Genomic DNA, 8,178 nt, shown 5'->3' on the forward strand with positions numbered 1-8,178 from the left:
CTGCATGCTAACTTCATTACTGTTTGCAACAGCCTGTGCAATCCTCAGAGGAAAGGAATAATAACAAAGAAAAAAAAATGATAATTACCAAGCACATAGTTTTCATCTATAATCTTCATTTCAGGATTCACTCTTCCTGATGTCAATATTTTATAATGGAAGAATGAGATATGCTAAGTTTCTGTTTGATGGAAGTAAATTCAGATTTAATATTGCCGAGGAGCTGAATTTTTAATAGAGCAGAGCAGTTTGCAGCCATTGCAGCCCGTTTGCAGCTCCTGCCGCTCCTTTGTACCGGCTCAGCGACGTTCCCATGACCAGGCAGAAAAATGGGAAGAAGCTGCTCTGGATCTGCAGTGGGGTGACAGTACTTTGTCACTGAGCTCTGTCACGATAATTGGGAGTGTCACACAATGAGGCAATATGACACACCCCCAGTAAATGAAGAGTTTTCTAAGTGATGTACAGCCCCTGTCAGCTGCCAAAGCTTTTGTTTGCTCACGGAGCCGGGCGGCATTTCCAGGAGGAAAACTGCACTGGAGAGGCACCCTTGGAAAGTTTGTTGGGAACTGATTTCCTCTGTGTTTTTGTAAAATGGAATAGATCCCATGAACAGGAGAATACCCCCTTTTATCACACACTCCCAGCTTCCAACCTGCTGAGGACTTTCCACAAACTCTTTAGGAATTTACCTCTTTTTGTTAAATTGGGTTGGATCTCATTAATAAAAGAATGGTATAATGGAAAAGAGTTTCTAAAATTATACTGTAACCTAGAATTGCAGGATTCAGCTTTCTCTGCCTGAAGAAAAAAATTCTGAAGCATTAAACTTACTTTATCAAGCATTGCACCTGACATGCTCTCATAAATTTTACATACATTTTAACTTATTTTAATATTATGCAGGCTTGGTTTAAAATATTCCCATGAAGTACCTAAAATGAAGCTGCTCAGCCATAAATTAGAGCTAAAAAAATACTTGTCCGTCCCCCCCCCACTCCATCAATATTTCTTTACTTAAAATCATGTGTTGTATGTAAGTTAAATTTTCCCTTGCTGAGATACTTTGTATATCTTAATAGGAACTACCACAGGCCCTGGGAGCTGTATTTCTGTAGGGTTACATTTACCCTTTTTTTTTGCTTTTTTAGAGGTGTCTTACCTGAAAGCAGCCAGGAGTAACCCTTTGCATGCCACAGTGCAGTTAGGGCCAGGGCCCACAATTAAACATGAGGCCAAATATATATAATATATGTGTGTGTGCATGTGTGTGTATATATCTGTATGTATATCTCTCTGTGTGTGCATATATAGATATAAATATACATTTATATCACAGAATCAGACAATGGTTTGGGTTGGAAGGGACCTTAAAGCTCATCTCAAGCCTGGGCAGGGACACCTTCCACTGTCCCAGGCTGCTCCAAGCCCTGTCCAACCTGGACACTTCAGGGATGGGGCAGCCACAGCTTCTAAACTGTGCCAGGCCCTGCTCACCCTCACAGAGATTTTTTTTCTTAATAGCCAGTTTAAACCTCCTCTCCATTTGGAGCCATTCCCCTTTGTCCTGTCACACCAGGCCCTTGGAAATTGTCTCTGTCCGTGTTCCATTGCAGGCTCCCTTCAGGTACTGGAAGGCCACAATTAGGTGACTCCAGAGCCTTCTCTTTTCCAGGCTGGACAACCCCAGTTCTCTCAGCCTTTCCTCATAGGGGTGCTCCACCCCTCTAACCATCTTGCTGGCCTTCACATGTGTATATAAATATATATATATAAAGCTTTTCTCCAGGAGCAGCCCTGTAGCAGCCCCGCTGGTTGGATGGAGACCGACGGAAGCTTCCCGGTGTGCCAGCCCCAGGCTGCAGCAGGTACATCCCTGACAGCTCCTCACAAAGCTCCATTTGTGCCCCGATTTCTGAGGCTATTTCAAAGCCCAGGCTAAATTACACAAACATTTGGCTATAGACATAACAGGCCTGCTCTGCAGCGCTGTCAGCTCCCTGCCTCCCAGCCCCAGCACTCCCTGCGTGTGTCTGTCAGGCCATACTTGGGCAGCGCCGCAGCGTGCGCCGTGTCCCAGACACTGGAGTGATTATGTCTGGATGCTCCTTATCTGATGGAAAAGCCGGCAGTGCTGCACATCTGTGCTCCGAGGCTCCGCTGCTGCAGTGCCACGCCAGTATTTATTTTGCTTCTGCAAGTTAGTTTTCCTTGAGAAGCAGCAGGGGCCTTCTTCAATGAACTGAAAAATGTGTATGGTATGAAGGTCTGTGGAGGGTGTGCACCATAGTTCAGTGGGCAAATGTGAACCCAGGGGATGACATTTCATTTAAACATTTGGTTTACATCTTTACATGCCAAAAATATTAATGTCTTGACTTTAGCAAACCGAATCCGGCACTTTTTTCTTTTTCGCCTTAAATGAAGTAATTATAGCCAAAACACTCTGTGGGCGTTTGTTCTTCCTTCTCAAAGGTGGAGTTTCACACAGGAACATTTGGTTTCGGGGCTGGAATTGTCAGTAGCTGCTCGCTTGACACTTCCCCGTTAGTTTGTGTTGGAAAGCACCAGGAGTTTCTTTCCTTGTGTTTACTGTGTTACCCTGAGCCCTTTGATCGGGACATCTTGGATAGCGGCAAAGTCTAGCTCAGCGCCTGTTCGCTATTTAAAAAAAAGTGAAGAATATGGTTTCTATCAAAGGATCTACAAAGACAGTTAATGTAATTGAGAAGCAGAAGGGCATTTATGGAAGTGCATCTGAATGTCCTCTTCACATGTAATTGCATCAGGAATTCTACATTAACATGCAAGTGCTGTCCAAAGGGGGGGGGGGGGGGGGGGAAAGCTTATTTTTAGGTAGAAGCCCTCAGTGGGCAGTAAATTACCCATAATCTCCCCCAAACTAGCAATTAGCCCTGTTTGCTGACTACCTGAATTGTTTCACAGTAGTTCAGCACAGTCTTACCAGTTATCACCATACTTATAATCAGAGATTCCGTGAATGATTCCCGCAGCTCCACATACTGCCTGCCTAAGGTCAGCCATAATAACAAATACATTTTATTTGCTTCTTTTGGCCCTTTGGAGCTGTTTTCTCAGGCTGCAATATGTGAGGAGAGCTGGTGCTGCCCTGCTGCTCAAATGGCAAGAATGTGAACAGAGAAAGCAATTCAGAGGGGTAGGTGTGCTTTGGTATTAGTTAATATTCATCTGCTTGTGTTATTTGTTATTTATTCCCTTACAGCAGCCAGTGCTGCTCAGAGAGGGTGAACTTGCTCCCCACCGCTGGGGTTTGCTCTTCAGAAGTTCTGACACTGAAACACATTTTTCAACACGAGCCTGCAACTGATGAGTGGAAAACTGGAAAGTATGGAAAGAAAAACCTATGGAATTTTTTTCCTTAAGGCGGCTGAGCAGTTTTCATATCCCCAAATACCCATGGTTTGCCAAAATAGTAACTGAGCTTGGAAAACAGTAGCTACGTTGCCAGCTTTAGCAGTAGAAACAATCATGGGCCTACACATGCACACAAATACAAGCACACACGTCCTAGGAGCAGCATCAGGCTTAAAGAAAGAAAACCAAGGGGAAATGGAGCAGATGAAGTACTTGAAACAGAAAACAGGAATGTTTGGACCCTGAGCACTAAAGGTATATTTTTTAAGTACGGTGCACACCTTTGTGAGTAATGATTTAACTTGCATATTATTTCTCAGGCAAAATCCAATTAAATCAACATAGTGGCACCATTTAAAGCCCATTTTCAGTGCTGGTTCTGTGTCACATTACAGAGACACAGAGCTGTATTCCTGCCTCTGATCTGAGGACTAGATCTGAGGAATGAAGGAGATGGAACAGGAATTCATGCTGAAGAGGAACGACTAAGGAGTGATTCTCCTTCGTAAGTGCACTCTAGGAAGCAGAAAATGGAAAGATTGCCTTTGCCTGGCTCTGTTTAAAATGTTTCAGCTTCTTGCTTCACAATCAGGAACATCAGCTCTGTGAGCAAACTGCCTACATAAGCTACCACTACAAACTTCAGACCAGTTCTTCAAAAGAAGAACTTGTTTTCCAGAAAAAAACCCAAAACCTTGGGGTTGAACACTTTCCACCCTTACCACTCAGGCCATGACTAAGGGAAGTACAAATAAACTGATCCTGAATTAAAGTCATCCTCGTTGTGAGCACATACCTGGCCAAGGCAGGCAAAAGCAGATTGATGACCCAACAAAGTTCACCTTGTTTTCTGAGTTGAAAGCTCACGCTGTTCCCTGGCAGAGCAGGCATGTCAGGCCTGCAATAACCACTGGCTACCTTGCTTCAGCCAGCATTAAACCCAGCACAATATTAACATCTTGGGGAAAATCCAGCTGGAAATGGCTTTCTGGGGGGAAAAAAAGGAAAGGGAGGTGACTGAATAGCACACCCTGTCTTTGTTTACTTGCTGATTTCACTGTAATATTAAAGAACCTGAAATTTCTCCTCTCACCTGAAAATGTTTTATTTCTAGTGTTTTCTGTTAGAATGCAGAGCTGAATTCTTGTCCAGAAAGAAGTGGCAAAGAGCAGCTGGGCTTCACCTGAAGGTAAATAAATCACCTGGTCTGGCAGAGGTTGGTCTTTCTGCTTGGTTTTACTTTGCAGGAGCTGTTTGTGGGCACATCTTCCTGTGCCCAGTGCAGTGAGTGGCACTGCTGGGACAGAGCCCTCACTCCTGTGGCACATGAATGGTCAGAGCATCCCCAGACTGGGATTCAGAGCAGCCCCACTGACTTGGATGCGGGGCAGTTGTGTTTGTGCCTCAGGGGGGTGAGGTTGGCGCACAAGAGCTGAACTTCAAAAATTTCCTTTAAAAATTTATAATTTGCTCTGATCATTTTTCTTATTTTTCTTTTCTGAAGCACTGGTAAAATTTGAAGATGATCCCCAATGATGCACTGCACAAGTGCTCTGAAATGCATCTCCTCTGGATGAGGGTGCCCTTTACTGATGATTCATTCTGGAACCTTACTGGGCACTGAGCACTTCCAGAGTATTCCTGGAAAGAAGGCAAATGCTCCAGCCTCTGGACACTGAGCTCTTAAATTACCAAAATATTTATCACTTTATCTGAAAAGCACTTTGCCAAAATCCTGGGCTATGGTGAGGGCATTTGGCACTGGATTCATTTCTGATGAAGTTCTAGGAGCAGGCTGTATATTTGTGTTCAGTGTAATGCCCTGGCCAGTTCCATCCTGGCCCGCAGCTGCTGGGATCGGGCTCTGCCAAATTCCCGTCACCTTGGGCTTCATTAGCATGTGAAAACAGAGCCCTCTTGGCTTTGTGTCTCCCTGAAAAACCAACCACCCAGCCTCCCTTCGGCCAGAGGACTGGGGGCACTCCACTTTAAAAGGACAGCCGTTCTTTATGTTCATTTTTTTTATTGCTGCTCTTAAAAAGTTACCAGAGTGAAGGTTCCTGTCTACAGTGCTGGGGAGGAGCTCAGGAACTGCTCATAAAGGGCCCACAAGCAGAGGCAGATGAGGGACTCAGCAGAGTGAGTAAATATTTTATGGTTGAGCCCTTAACTAAGGATTCTGCATTTTGGGAGAATAAAGTCCTGCACTGCCATATGAAATATATCCTGTGCATTTCAGTGAGCCAGGGGTTGTATTTGCTACCTCCAGCCATTTTAACAGTGAGTGAACCAGAACACTTAAAATATTTGCAGAGAGAAGTTCTGAACAAACAACACAAGTGGAGAAACTTCCCTAAATCACGTCCATTCATCCAGGGAAAAGAACCAGCCTCATGTAATCAGTCTGTGAGCACAGCATCTCTTGTCTGCCTCACAAGTACCACGTCTCAGAGGCAGGAAAAGTTTTCCTCCCTACACAAAAGACTTTGGGAATAATTATGTCTAATAAAAAAAAAAAAAAAAGAAAAAAAAAAAAGAAAAATCACAGTCTGTTCATGGACTACATGAATGGAAGGGGATGGGAAATTTGTGAAGGTCCTAATTAGTTAGAAATTCTTCTACTTTTGGAAATGCTTTTTGGTTGGCAACACTCATTGAACAATTGTCATTTGATAAGGCTAAAAGTACCTTGGATGTTCTTCAAGCCACACACTATGATTATTACATGTAATTTTTAAATTTCTGACTCACCCATCAATGAAAATCCACATTAATCCATGTTAAACTCCAAGTACAGTGGAGTAACACCAAGAGCAGAGTGGCTTCGGCCAGGATCAGACACTGCATTTAAAATTGAGGCTCCATGATGGATTTTGAGACTCACTCCAGTTTTATTTACCTCAAGCAGCTTCCCTCTTTGGAGAGCATGAGGAAGATTTCACCTCCTTTGGAATTCTGGGGTAAACTGTCCTTGTAAAAAATTTGTTCAGGGTCAGGTTTTAGGCAATATTTTGTACTGCAATAACCACATCATGACAGACAACCTTTTCATCAGATAAGAAAAAAAAAATTCTCTTCTCCAGGTCAGTACAAGGAAGAAACATGACAGAGCTATAAATACAGAGCCCAGAGGTGCCAAAGCTCCTGCATTAAATGCAGTCATTGGCCATGTTTAAGTTTTTTCCCAAACATTTCAGGTGTTAAGACAGAGAAGCAAATACATACATGGGGGAATGGCAGCAGTGAAGGCAGCTGGTAATGATCCTCATAATTTCTGTCCATTTTTTCAGACAATTATTTAAAACTATGTAACTGATTAGAGGGATTGAGTTGGGAAATGAGGTACATGGGTGACCTCAGGTTTAGAGGTGGGAGAAGCTGGGAAATGAGGGAACAGCTTGTCTGACCACGTTATCTTTTCCCAGGATGGGCTGAGGAAGATTTTCAGGTGACAGTTGGAACTTTTTAATCCATGGTACTAAAAGAAAAGCCCTGGTCACCAAGCAACTGAAGTCAGATATGTAAATTATATGGCTGATTTCCAGAGGTGGGCAGATACCCCACAGTGCCCAGCAAAGTCCCAGAGAGATGAGTGGTGAGAGGAGGAAAGGATAAACCCCCACATGGTGGTCTCAGCACTGTAAGGTAAGTTTAATCACTTAAGCAGTGATATTTTAAATCCTGTCTCCAGTGGACAAGTCTTGCTGGGAGGGTGCTGAGGTCTATGTGCACATAATGGATGGGTGAAAAAAACTGTAAATGGCTGACAGAAATTGCCATCTCCATTTTTACAAAAAAATCTGTACCCACACTTGGAAAATATAAGGATTTGCCAAAGGTTACCATTGGTTAGAAAGAGTTTTTGAAACTCTGTCTTTAAAGCTGGGCTTAAACTCAGATTTTCATGGGATGGAGCTGGATGTTTGTGTGAATGTAAGTGGCAAGAATCTGGAGGCTCATCCAACTGGCATGGATGAAGTCATGGCCAGGTCAGTGCAGCCCAAGGATGGTCCTGACATGGCAGAAAAGGAAAGGATATAAGGAAATAAGAAATGCTAATCTGAGGAGTTTTGCTTACTCACCTTGTCAGAAAACAACACTGAGTATATGCAGCACAAAATTTTATCAAAAAAAAAATTAAAAGATAACTTTTCTCCTAAACAAATGAACTCCTTAAAATTAACTCAGTGCTTCTACTTTTCAACCCAAGAAACAAAATTCCTTAGATTTTTTTTTTCCCCTGAGTTGTGCCTTTTTTGGGGGGTTGGAATTGGACAATTGTCAAGGTTCCCATCTATCCCAAAGCATTCTGTGATTCTGTATGAAAACAAGTTTTCAGCTTGTTGGTTCCCCTTCCCTCTGAGGGCTCTGGAGGTGCCAGGGATCCTCCTGAGCTCTGAGCAGTTTTACAAACACTGCACTGTGGTCACTCACCCCAAATCCCACACTTAATGAGCTTCCAGGTTGGCCTGTTGCAGTGAAATAATGGCACTACCTCAATTTTAAGATGACAGCACTACAGCAAAGCTTGAGTTACCAGTCCAAGTGGTAGATTTAGAGTGTTATGAAAATATATGCATTTTGAAGTGCTGTGAATTATACCAAATAATCCTGACTAAGTCTTTTGCTCTACTAATGAATCAAAGCAGAGCTTTCCACATTATCTGCAATCACCATGGAGAAAATGGGTCTGGGTGTGCATGGTTTCTGTATAAAGAGTGCATCTCCAGCACATTCTGAAGGTAAGTAGTGTCTGATTGCATAATAATAACAATAATAAAG

General features: G+C 43.0%; 1 long non-coding RNA gene across 1 annotated transcript; it reads left to right on the forward strand.

The window, feature by feature from the left end:
* Nucleotides 1–1,105: 1,105 nt before the first annotated feature.
* LOC141728451 (uncharacterized) lies at nt 1,106–7,379 on the forward strand. The gene is made up of 4 exons (XR_012579366.1): nt 1,106–1,868; nt 3,792–3,901; nt 4,524–4,585; nt 6,822–7,379. It is a non-coding gene; the product is annotated as an uncharacterized LOC141728451 (long non-coding RNA).
* The last annotated feature ends 799 nt before the right edge of the window (nt 7,380–8,178 follow it).

Source organism: Zonotrichia albicollis, chromosome 3 (assembly GCF_047830755.1).
Source record: "Zonotrichia albicollis isolate bZonAlb1 chromosome 3, bZonAlb1.hap1, whole genome shotgun sequence".
NCBI classification, from domain to species: Eukaryota; Metazoa; Chordata; class Aves; order Passeriformes; family Passerellidae; genus Zonotrichia; species Zonotrichia albicollis.